We start from the raw sequence: 13520 nt of genomic DNA, 5'->3' as shown, positions 1-13520 counted from the left end.
AGGGCCACCAAAGCATTTAGGACATTACAGGAGGCTCTCTGTTGTAACCCAGTGCTGGTGGTACCAGACTTTGAGAGAGAGTTTGTGGTTCAGACGGATGCCTCAGAGGTCGGCTTGGGAGCAGTGCTATCCCAAGAGGTAGAAGGGGTGGAACACCCCATCCTGTTTTTAAGCAGGAAGCTGGAACCACGGGAAACCAACTACTCAGTCGTTGAGAAAGAGGCGCTGGCAGTAAAGTGGGCTCTAGAAAGCCTGAAGTACTACCTGCTGGGGCGCCACTTCACCCTCATCAGTGACCATGCCCCACTCACCTGGATGCATAGGGCTAAAGAGAAGAACGCTCGGGTGATGCGGTGGTTTTTGAGTCTCCAACCGTTTCATTTTGACTTGAAACACAGAGCAGGGAAGGAAATGGGAAACGTGGATGGGTTATCCCGCATGCATGCATATTTTGCTGCGGTAGCCCGATCCGGGGGTCGGATCTAGGGGGAGAGATATGTGGCAAAGAAGGGGGTCGAGTGATAAGTGGCAGATATGTGAGAGCAGAGCTAATAAACGGGCTCTGCCCGATCACTAAAATGGCCACCCCTGTCAGAACTACAGATCACAAAATGGCCGACCGCCAAAACTACAAGTCCCAGAAGCAAGGGGAACCCTCAGAAGGTGGAGCCGACTCACAGATAAAGGGTCAAGAAAAACCAGGAAGAGGAAGAGAGAGGGCGGGAAGGAGCTATGAACAATAGAGAAAGAGACTATAGAGATTGGCTGGATTTACCGTGTATGAGCTGGATTGTTTGGACTTACCTGTTGGTGTTTGGTCCTGGACCTACCGAGAACCCGATTCGTGTACCGAACCCTGCTATCCTTGACCTCGCCTACGGCCTGGGTGGACCAGGACGGAGAAACAAACACACAGGTACTGTCCTGTTCGAAAGAACTCTCATTCTTGGGTGATTTGGTGACAGTTTACCACTTAGTTTGTGACAAACGCTCCTAACCTTGAAGAGGTTTGCCACAATATATATATATATATATAATAGGCCCATACAAGTTATTTTCCTTATCATGCAGCTCTTCCCCCACCAAAGTGATGTTTCGGAATTTATTGCTGATTTATCGTTATCGCAACAACCACCACAACAAAACCTGTCAAATTTGGTCCATGTCGCCCAGCTCTAGCCTACACTATCTGACTCCATGCTCCCAGAAGTGTTTCACTCTAACACTCTGCAACATGACCCAGATTTCATCATTTCAATATTTCATGGTCTTGTGTTCTGTTCTGTGAGTAAATCTGATTTAATTCCTGGATAACAGTGTTTCAGTAGCAGTCAGACGTTACAGGGGCTCATCCATGGCGTCTGGTTCTCTCAGGATAACAGTGTTTCAGCGGCAGTCAGACGTTACTGTATCACACCTCTCTCTATTGGACCTGTATCATACCTCTCTGGGGGACCTGTATCATACCTCTCTCTGGGGGACCTGTATCATACCTCTCTCTGGGGGACCTGTATCATACCTCTCTCTGGGGGACCTGTATCATACCTCTCTCTATTGGACCTGTGTCATACCTCTCTCTGGGGGACCTGTATCATACCTCTCTCTGGGGGACCTGTATCATACCTCTCTCTGGGGGACCTGTATCATACCTCTCTCTAGGGGACCTGTATCATACCTCTCTCTATTGGACCTGTATCACACCTCTCTCTATTGGACCTGTATCATACCTCTCTCTGGGGGACCTGTATCATACTCTCTCTGGGGACCTGTATCATACCTCTCTCTGGGGGACCTGTATCATACCTCTCTGGGGGACCTGTATCATACCTCTCTCTGGGGGACCTGTATCATACCTCTCTCTGGGGGACCTGTATCATACCTCTCTCTGGGGGACCTGTATCATACCTCTCTCTGGGGGACCTGTATCATACCTCTCTCTATTGGACCTGTATCATACCTCTCTCTGGGGGACCTGTATCATACCTCTCTCTATTGGACCTGTATCATACCTCTCTCTAGGGGACCTGTATCATACCTCTCTCTGGGGGACCTGTATCATACCTCTCTCTGGGGGACCTGTATCATACCTCTCTCTGGGGGACCTGTATCATACCTCTCTCTGGGGGACCTGTATCACACCTCTCTCTAGGGGACCTGTATCATACCTCTCTCTAGGGGACCTGTATCATACCTCTCTCTAGGGGACCTGTATCATACCTCTCTCTGGGGGACCTGTATCATACCTCTCTCTGGAGGACCTGTATCATACCTCTCTCTGGGGGACCTGTATCATACCTCTCTCTGATGGACCTATATCATACCTCTCTCTGGGGGACCTGTATCATACCTCTCTCTAGGGGACCTGTATCATACTCTCTCTGGGGACCTGTATCATACCTCTCTCTGGGGGACCTGTATCATACTCTCTCTATTGGACCTGTATCATACCTCTCTCTGGGGGACCTGTATCATACCTCTCTCTGGGGGACCTGTATCATACCTCTCTCTGGGGACCTGTATCATACCTCTCTCTGATGGACCTATATCATACCTCTCTCTGGGGGACCTGTATCATACTCTCTCTGGGGGACCTGTATCATACCTCTCTCTGGGGACCTGTATCATACCTCTCTCTGGGGGACCTGTATCATACCTCTCTCTATTGGACCTGTATCATACCTCTCTCTGGGGGACCTGTATCATACCTCTCTCTGGGGGACCTGTATCATACCTCTCTCTGGGGGCTCTGTATCATACCTCTCTCTGGGGGACCTGTATCATACCTCTCTCTGGGGACCTGTATCATACCTCTCTCTGGGGGACCTGTATCATACCTCTCTCTGGGGACCTGTATCATACCTCTCTCTGGGGGACCTGTATCATACCTCTCTCTGGGGACCTGTATCATACCTCTCTCTGGGGGACCTGTATCATACTCTCTCTGGGGGACCTGTATCATACCTCTCTCTATTGGACCTGTATCATACCTCTCTGGGGGACCTGTATCATACTCTCTCTATTGGACCTGTATCATACCTCTCTCTGGGGGACCTGTATCATACCTCTCTGGGGGACCTGTATCACACCTCTCTCTATTGGACCTGTATCATACCTCTCTCTGGGGGACCTGTATCATACCTCTCTCTGGGGGACCTGTATCATACCTCTCTCTCTGGGGACCTGTATCATACCCTCTCTGGGGGACCTGTATCACACCTCTCTCTGGGGGACCTGTATCATACCTCTCTCTATTGGACCTGTATCATACCTCTCTCTGGGGGACCTGTATCATACCTCTCTCTGGGGGACCAGTATCATACCTCTCTCTGGGGACCTGTATCATACCTCTCTGGGGGACCTGTATCATACCTCTCTCCGGGGACCTGTATCATACTCTCTCTGGGGACCTGTATCATACCTCTCTCTGGGGGACCTGTATCATACCTCTCTCTGGGGACCTGTATCATACCTCTCTCTGGGGACCTGTATCATACCTCTCTCTGGGGACCTGTATCATACCTCTCTAGGGGACCTGTATCATACCTCTCTGGGGGACCTGTATCATACCTCTGGGGGACCTGTATCATACCTCTCTCTGGGGGACCTGTATCATACCTCTCTCTGGGGGACCTGTATCATACTCTCTCTATTGGACCTGTATCATACCTCTCTGGGGGACCTGTATCATACCTCTCTCTGGGGGACCTGTATCACACTCTCTCTGGGGGACCTGTATCATACCTCTCTATTTGACCTGTATCATACCTCTCTCTATTGGACCTGTATCATACCTCTCTCTGGGGGACCTGTATCATACCTCTCTGGGGGACCTGTATCATACTCTCTCTATTGGACCTGTATCATACCTCTCTCTGGGGGACCTGTATCATACCTCTCTCTAGGGGACCTGTATCATACCTCTCTATTGGACCTGTATCATACCTCTCTGGGGGACCTGTATCATATCTATTGGACCTGTATCATACCTCTCTCTGGGGGACCTGTATCATACTCTCTCTGGGGGACCTGTATCATACTCTCTCTGGGGACCTGTATCATACTCTCTCTGGGGGACCTGTATCATACCTCTCTCTGGGGACCTGTATCATACTCTCTGGGGGACCTGGGGGACCTGTATCATACCTCTCTCTGGGGGACCTGTATCATACCTCTCTCTGGGGACCTGTATCATACCTCTCTCTGGGGACCTGTATCATACCTCTCTCTGGGGGACCTGTATCATACCTCTCTCTATTGGACCTGTATCATACTCTCTCTGGGGGACCTGTATCATACCTCTCTGGGGGACCAGTATCATACCTCTCTTTATTGGACCTGTATCATACTCTCTCTGGGGGACCTGTATCATACCTCTCTCTGGGGACCTGTATCATACTCTCTCTGGGGGACCTGTATCATACTCTCTCTGGGGACCTGTATCATACCTCTCTCTGGGGGACCTGTATCATACCTCTCTATTGGACCTGTATCATACCTCTCTCTGGGGGACCTGTATCATACCTCTCTGGGGGACCTGTATCATACCCTCTGGGGGACCTGTATCATACCTCTCTGGGGGACCTGTATCATACTCTCTCTGGGGGACCTGTATCATACCTCTCTGGGGGACCTGTATCATACTCTCTCTGGGGGACCTGTATCATACTCTCTGGGGGACCTGTATCATACCTCTCTGGGGGACCTGTATCATACCTCTCTCTGGGGGACCTGTATCATACCTCTCTGGGGGACCTGTATCATATCTCTCTATTGGACCTGTATCATACCTCTCTCTGGGGGACCTGTATCATACCTCTCTGGGGGACCTGTATCATACCTCTCTCTATTGGACCTGTATCATACCTCTCTCTGGGGGACCTGTATCATACCTCTCTGGGGGACCTGTATCATACCTCTCTCTATTGGACCTGTATCATACCTCTCTCTGGGGGACCTGTATCATACCTCTCTCTGGGGGACCTGTATCATACTCTCTCTGGGGGACCTGTATCATACCTCTCTGGGGACCTGTATCATACCTCTCTGGGGGACCTGTATCATACCTCTCTCTGGGGACCTGTATCATACCTCTCTCTGGGGACCTGTATCATACCTCTCTATTGGACCTGTATCATACCTCTCTGGGGGACCTGTATCATACCTCTCTGGGGGACCTGTATCATACCTCTCTGGGGACCTGTATCATACCTCTCTCTGGGGACCTGTATCATACCTCTCTGGGGGACCTGTATCATACCTCTCTGGGGGACCTGTATCATACCTCTCTGGGGGACCTGTATCATACCTCTCTGGGGGACCTGTATCATACCTCTCTCTGGGGGACCTGTATCATACCTCTCTCTGGGGACCTGTATCATACCTCTCTATTGGACCTGTATCATACCTCTCTCTGGGGGACCTGTATCATACTCTCTGGGGACCTGTATCATACCTCTCTGGGGGACCTGTATCATACCTCTCTGGGGGACCTGTATCATACCTCTCTGGGGGACCTGTATCATACCTCTCTCTGGGGGACCTGTATCATACCTCTCTCTGGGGGACCTGTATCATACCTCTCTGGGGGACCTGTATCATACCTCTCTGGGGGACCTGTATCATACCTCTCTGGGGGACCTGTATCATACCTCTCTGGGGGACCTGTATCATACCTCTCTATTGGACCTGTATCATACCTCTCTCTGGGGGACCTGTATCATACCTCTCTATTGGACCTGTATCATACCTCTCTCTGGGGACCTGTATCATACCTCTCTGGGGGACCTGTATCATACCTCTCTCTGGGGGACCTGTATCATACCTCTCTGGGGACCTGTATCATACCTCTCTGGGGACCTGTATCATACCTCTCTCTATTGGACCTGTATCATACCTCTCTCTGGGGACCTGTATCATACCTCTCTGGGGGACCTGTATCATACTCTCTGGGGGACCTGTATCATACCTCTCTCTGGGGGACCTGTATCATACCTCTCTCTGGGGACCTGTATCATACCTCTCTCTGGGGGACCTGTATCATACCTCTCTGGGGGACCTGTATCATACCTCTCTGGGGACCTGTATCATACCTCTCTCTGGGGGACCTGTATCATACCTCTCTCTGGGGACCTGTATCATACCTCTCTGGGGGACCTGTATCATACCTCTCTGGGGGACCTGTATCATACTCTCTCTATTGGACCTGTATCATACCTCTCTCTGGGGACCTGTATCATACCTCTCTGGGGGACCTGTATCATACCTCTCTGGGGGACCTGTATCATACCTCTCTCTGGGGGACCTGTATCATACCTCTCTCTGGGGGACCTGTATCATACTCTCTCTGGGGGACCTGTATCATACTCTCTCTGGGGACCTGTATCATACCTCTCTCTGGGGGACCTGTATCATACCTCTCTGGGGGACCTGTATCATACCTCTCTGGGGGACCTGTATCATATCATTGGACCTGTATCATACCTCTCTCTGGGGACCTGTATCATACCCTCTCTGGGGGACCTGTATCATACCTCTCTGGGGGACCTGTATCATACCTCTCTCTGGGGGACCTGTATCATACTCTCTCTGGGGGACCTGTATCATACCTCTCTGGGGGACCTGTATCATACTCTCTGGGGACCTGTATCATACTCTCTCTATTGGACCTGTATCATACCTCTCTGGGGGACCTGTATCATACCTCTCTCTGGGGGACCTGTATCATACCTCTCTGGGGGACCTGTATCATACCTCTCTCTGGGGGACCTGTATCATACCTCTCTGGGGGATCTGTATCATACCTCTCTGGGGACCTGTATCATACTCTCTCTGGGGGACCTGTATCATACCTCTCTGGGGGACCTGTATCATACCTCTCTGGGGACCTGTATCATACCTCTCTCTGGGGGACCTGTATCATACCTCTCTCTGGGGGACCTGTATCATACCTCTCTGGGGGACCTGTATCATACCTCTCTCTGGGGGACCTGTATCATACCTCTCTGGGGGACCTGTATCATACCTCTCTGGGGACCTGTATCATACCTCTCTCTGGGGGACCTGTATCATACCCTCTCTGGGGGACCTGTATCATACCTCTCTGGGGACCTGTATCATACCTCTCTGGGGGACCTGTATCATACCTCTCTCTGGGGGACCTGTATCATATGGGGGACCTGTATCATACCTCTCTCTGGGGGACCTGTATCATACCTCTCTGGGGGACCTGTATCATACCTCTCTATTGGACCTGTATCATACCTCTCTCTGGGGGACCTGTATCATACCTCTCTCTGGGGGACCTGTATCATACCTCTCTCTATTGGACCTGTATCATACTTCCTCTCTCTGGGGGACCTGTATCATACCTCTCTGGGGGACCTGTATCATACCTCTCTCTGGGGGACCTGTATCATACCTCTCTGGGGGACCTGTATCATACCTCTCTGGGGACCTGTATCATACCTCTCTCTGGGGGACCTGTATCATACCTCTCTCTGGGGGACCTGTATCATACCTCTCTGGGGGACCTGTATCATACCTCTCTCTGGGGGACCTGTATCATACCTCTCTCTGGGGGACCTGTATCATACCTCTCTGGGGACCTGTATCATACCTCTCTGGGGGACCTGTATCATACTCTCTATTGGACCTGTATCATACCTCTCTGGGGGACCTGTATCATCTCTGGGGGACCAGTATCATACCTCTCTGGGGGACCTGTATCATACCTCTCTGGGGGACCTGTATCATACCTCTCTGGGGGACCTGTATCATACCTCTCTGGGGGACCTGTATCATACCTCTCTCTGGGGACCTGTATCATACCTCTCTGGGGGACCTGTATCATACCTCTCTCTATTGGACCTGTATCATACCTCTCTCTGGGGGACCTGTATCATACTCTCTCTGGGGGACCTGTATCATACCTCTCTGGGGGACCTGTATCATACTCTCTCTGGGGGACCTGTATCATACCTCTCTCTGGGGGACCTGTATCATACCTCTCTCTGGGGGACCTGTATCATACTCTCTCTGGGGGACCTGTATCATACCTCTCTCTGGGGGACCTGTATCATACTCTCTCTATTGGACCTGTATCATACCTCTCTCTGGGGGACCTGTATCATACCTCTCTGGGGGACCTGTATCATACCTCTCTGGGGGATCTGTATCATACCTCTCTCTGGGGACCTGTATCATACCTCTCTCTGGGGGACCTGTATCATACTCTCTCTGGGGGACCTGTATCATACCTCTCTGGGGGACCTGTATCATACCTCTCTGTGGACCTGTATCATACCTCTCTCTGGGGACCTGTATCATACCTCTCTCTGGGGGACCTGTATCATACCTCTCTGGGGACCTGTATCATACCTCTCTCTGGGGACCTGTATCATACCTCTCTCTGGGGGACCTGTATCATACCTCTCTGGGGACCTGTATCATACCTCTCTGGGGGACCTGTATCATACCTCTCTCTGGGGGACCTGTATCATACCTCTCTCTGGGGGACCTGTATCATACCTCTCTCTGGGGACCTGTATCATACCTCTCTCTGGGGACCTGTATCATACCTCTCTCTTGGGGACCTGTATCATACCTCTCTCTGGGGGACCTGTATCATACCTCTCTCTGGGGGACCTGTATCATACCTCTCTCTGGGGGACCTGTATCATACCTCTCTCTGGGGACCTGTATCATACCTCTCTCTGGGGACCTGTATCATACCTCTCTGGGGGACCTGTATCATACCTCTCTGGGGGACCTGTATCATACCTCTCTCTATTGGACCTGTATCATACCTCTCTGGGGGACCTGTATCATACCTCTCTCTGGGGGACCTGTATCATACCTCTCTCTGGGGGACCTGTATCATACCTCTCTATTGGACCTGTATCATACCTCTCTCTGGGGGACCTGTATCATACCCTCTCATTGGACCTGTATCATACCTCTCTGGGGGACCTGTATCATACCTCTCTGGGGGACCTGTATCATACCTCTGGGGGACCTGTATCATACCTCTCTGGGGGACCTGTATCATACCTCTCTGGGGGACCTGTATCATACCTCTCTGGGGGACCTGTATCATACCTCTCTCTGGGGGACCTGTATCATACCTCTCTCTGGGGGACCTGTATCATACCTCTCTCTGGGGGACCTGTATCATACCTCTCTCTGGGGACCTGTATCATACCTCTCTCTATGGGGGACCTGTATCATACCTCTCTCTGGGGACCTGTATCATACTCTCTATGGGGGACCTGTATCATACCTCTCTGGGGGACCTGTATCATACCTCTCTCTATTGGACCTGTATCATACCTCTCTGGGGGACCTGTATCATACCTCTCTCTATTGGACCTGTATCTTACCTCTGGGGGACCTGTATCATACTCTCTCTGGGGGACCTGTATCATACCTCTCTCTGGGGACCTGTATCATACCTCTCTCTGGGGGACCTGTATCATACCTCTGGGGGACCTGTATCATACCTCTCTGGGGACCTGTATCATACCTCTCTCTGGGGGACCTGTATCATACCTCTCTCTGGGGGACCTGTATCATACCTCTCTGGGGACCTGTATCATACCTCTCTCTGGGGGACCTGTATCATACCTCTCTATTGGACCTGTATCATACCTCTCTCTGGGGGACCTGTATCATACCTCTCTCTGGGGGACCTGTATCATACCTCTCTCTGGGGACCTGTATCATACCTCTCTCTGGGGACCTGTATCATACCTCTCTCTGGGGGACCTGTATCATACCTCTCTCTGGGGGACCTGTATCATACTCTCTATTGGACCTGTATTACCTCTCTCTGGGGACCTGTATCATACCTCTCTCTGGGGGACCTGTATCATACCTCTCTCTGGGGACCTGTATCATACCTCTCTATTGGACCTGTATCATACCTCTCTCTGGGGGACCTGTATCATACCTCTCTCTATGGGGGACCTGTATCATACCTCTCTCTGGGGGACCTGTATCATACCTCTCTCTGGGGGACCTGTATCATACTCTCTGGGGGACCTGTATCATACTCTCTCTGGGGGGGACCTGTATCATACCTCTCTCTGGGGGACCTGTATCATACCTCTCTCTGGGGGACCTGTATCATACCTCTCTGGGGGACCTGTATCATACCTCTCTGGGGGACCTGTATCATACCTCTCTCTGGGGACCTGTATCATACCTCTCTCTGGGGGACCTGTATCACCTCTCTGGGGGACCTGAATCATACCTCTCTATTGGACCTGTATCATACCTCTCTCTGGGGGACCTGTATCATACCTCTCTGGGGGACCTGTATCATATCATACCTGTATCATCTCTCTGGGGGACCTGTATCATACCTCTCTGGGGGACCTGTATCATACCTCTCTGGGGGACCTGTATCATACCTCTCTCTGGGGACCTGTATCATACCTCTCTCTGGGGGACCTGTATCATACCTCTATTGGGGGACCTGTATACCTCTCTCATTGGACCTGTATCATACTCTCTCTGGGGGACCTGTATCATACCTCTCTCTGGGGGACCTGTATCATACCTCTCTCTGGGGACCTGTATCATACCTCTCTGGGGGACCTGTATCATACCTCTCTGGGGGACCTGTATCATACCTCTCTGGGGACCTGTATCATACCTCTCTCTGGGGGACCTGTATCATACCTCTCTCTGGGGACCTGTATCATACCTCTCTCTGGGGGACCTGTATCATACCTCTCTCTGGGGGACCTGTATCATACCTCTCTCTGGGGGACCTGTATCATACCTCTCTCTATTGGACCTGTATCATACCTCTCTGGGGGACCTGTATCATACCTCTCTCTGGGGGACCTGTATCATACCTCTCTGGGGGACCTGTATCATACTCTCTCTGGGGACCTGTATCATACCTCTCTCTGGGGGACCTGTATCATACCTCTCTCTGGGGACCTGTATCATACCTCTCTCTGGGGACCTGTATCATACCTCTCTGTGGGGACCTGTATCATACCTCTCTCTGGGGACCTGTATCATACCTCTCTCTGGGGACCTGTATCATACCTCTCTCTGGGGGACCTGTATCATACCTCTCTCTGGGGACCTGTATCATACCTCTCTCTGGGGGACCTGTATCATACCTCTCTGGGGGACCTGTATCATACCTCTCTGGGGGACCTGTATCATACCTCTCTCTGGGGACCTGTATCATACCTCTCTCTGGGGGACCTGTATCATACCTCTCTGGGGACCTGTATCATACTCTCTCTGGGGACCTGTATCATACCTCTCTCTGGGGACCTGTATCATACCTTTCTCTGGGGGACCTGTATCATACCTCTCTATTGGACCTGTATCATACCTCTCTCTGGGGGACCTGTATCATACCTCTCTCTATTGGACCTGTATCATACCTCTCTCTGGGGGACCTGTATCATACCTCTCTGGGGGACCTGTATCACACCTCTCTCTATTGGACCTGTATCATACCTCTCTCTGGGGACCTGTATCATACCTCTCTATTGGACCTGTATCACACCCTCTCTGGGGGACCTGTATCATACTCTCTCTGGGGGACCTGTATCACACCTCTCTCTGGGGGACCTGTATCATACCTCTCTCTATTGGACCTGTATCATACCTCTCTGGGGGACCTGTATCATACCTCTCTGGGGGACCAGTATCATACCTCTCTCTGAGGGACCTGTATCATACCTCTCTCTGGGGACCTGTATCATACCTCTCTGGGGACCTGTATCATACTCTCTCTGGGGACCTGTATCATACCTCTCTCTGGGGGACCTGTATCATACCTCTCTCTGGGGACCTGTATCATACCTCTCTCTGGGGGACCTGTATCATACCTCTCTCTGGGGACCTGTATCATACCTCTCTCTGGGGGACCTGTATCATACCTCTCTCTGGGGGACCTGTATCATACTCTCTCTGGGGACCTGTATCATACCTCTCTGGGGGACCTGTATCATACCTCTCTCTGGGGGACCTGTATCATACCTCTCTCTATTGGACCTGTATCATACCTCTCTCTGGGGGACCTGTATCATACCTCTCTCTGGGGACCTGTATCATACCTCTCTCTATTGGACCTGTATCATACCTCTCTCTGGGGGACCTGTATCATACCTCTCTCTGGGGGACCTGTATCATACCTCTCTCTGGGGGACCTGTATCATACCTCTCTCTATTGGACCTGTATCATACCTCTCTCTGGGGGACCTGTATCATACCTCTCTCTATGGGGGACCTGTATCATACCTCTCTCTCTGGGGGACCTGTATCATACCTCTCTCTGGGGGACCTGTATCATACCTCTCTCTGGGGGACCTGTATCATACCTCTCTCTGGGGGACCTGTATCATACCTCTCTGGGGGACCTGTATCATACCTCTCTCTGGGGGACCTGTATCATACCTCTCTCTGGGGGACCTGTATCATACCTCTCTCTGGGGGACCTGTATCATACCTCTCTCTGGGGGACCTGTATCATACCTCTCTCTGGGGGACCTGTATCATACCTCTCTCTGGGGGACCTGTATCATACCTCTCTCGATTGGACCTGTATCATACCTCTCTCTGGGGACCTGTATCATACCTCTCTCTATTGGACCTGTATAATACCTCTCTCTGGGGGACCTGTATCATACTCTCTCTATTGGACCTGTATCATACCTCTCTGGGGGACCTGTATCATACCTCTCTCTGGGGGACCTGTATCACACCTCTCTCTGGGGGACCTGTATCATACCTCTCTATTGGACCTGTATCATACCTCTCTCTATTGGACCTGTATCATACCCTCTCTGGGGGACCTGTATCATACCTCTCTCTGGGGGACCTGTATCATACCTCTCTCTGGGGACCTGTATCATACCTCTCTCTGGGGGACCTGTATCATACCTCTCTCTGGGGGACCTGTATCATACCTCTCTCTATTGGACCTGTATCATACCTCTCTCTGGGGACCTGTATCATACCTCTCTCTATTGGACCTGTATCATACCTCTCTCTGGGGGACCTGTATCATACCTCTCTGGGGGACCTGTATCATACCTCTCTCTGGGGGACCTGTATCATACCTCTCTGGGGGACCTGTATCATACCTCTCTCTGGGGGACCTGTATCATACCTCTCTGGGGGACCTGTATCATACCTCTCTGGGGGACCTGTATCATACCTCTCTCTGGGGACCTGTATCATACCTCTCTCTGGGGACCTGTATCATACCTCTCTCTGGGGGACCTGTATCATACCTCTCTCTGGGGGACCTGTATCATCTCTCTGGGGACCTGTATCATACCTCTCTGGGGGACCTGTATCATACCTCTCTCTATTGGGGACCTGTATCATACCTCTCTGGGGGACCTGTATCATACCTCTCTCTGGGGGACCTGTATCATACCTCTCTGGGGGACCTGTATCATACCTCTCTCTGGGGGACCTGTATCATACCTCTCTGGGGACCTGTATCATACCTCTCTCTGGGGGACCTGTATCATACCTCTCTC

General features: G+C 51.4%; 1 long non-coding RNA gene across 1 annotated transcript in view; it reads right to left on the bottom strand.

The window, feature by feature from the left end:
* Nucleotides 1–2202: 2202 nt before the first annotated feature.
* The window catches only part of LOC127932672 (uncharacterized), an 86705-nt gene continuing 75387 nt past the window's right edge, over nucleotides 2203–13520 (bottom strand). The window contains exon 3 of the long non-coding RNA XR_008146330.1: nucleotides 2203–2269. This is a non-coding gene — a long non-coding RNA (uncharacterized LOC127932672). The remainder of the gene's footprint in view (nucleotides 2270–13520) is intronic.

This window comes from Oncorhynchus keta, chromosome 10, assembly GCF_023373465.1.
Source record: "Oncorhynchus keta strain PuntledgeMale-10-30-2019 chromosome 10, Oket_V2, whole genome shotgun sequence".
Lineage (NCBI taxonomy): Eukaryota > Metazoa > Chordata > Actinopteri > Salmoniformes > Salmonidae > Oncorhynchus > Oncorhynchus keta.
Note: the sequence above shows the minus strand (reverse complement) of the source record. Positions and strands in the feature narration are given on the sequence as shown.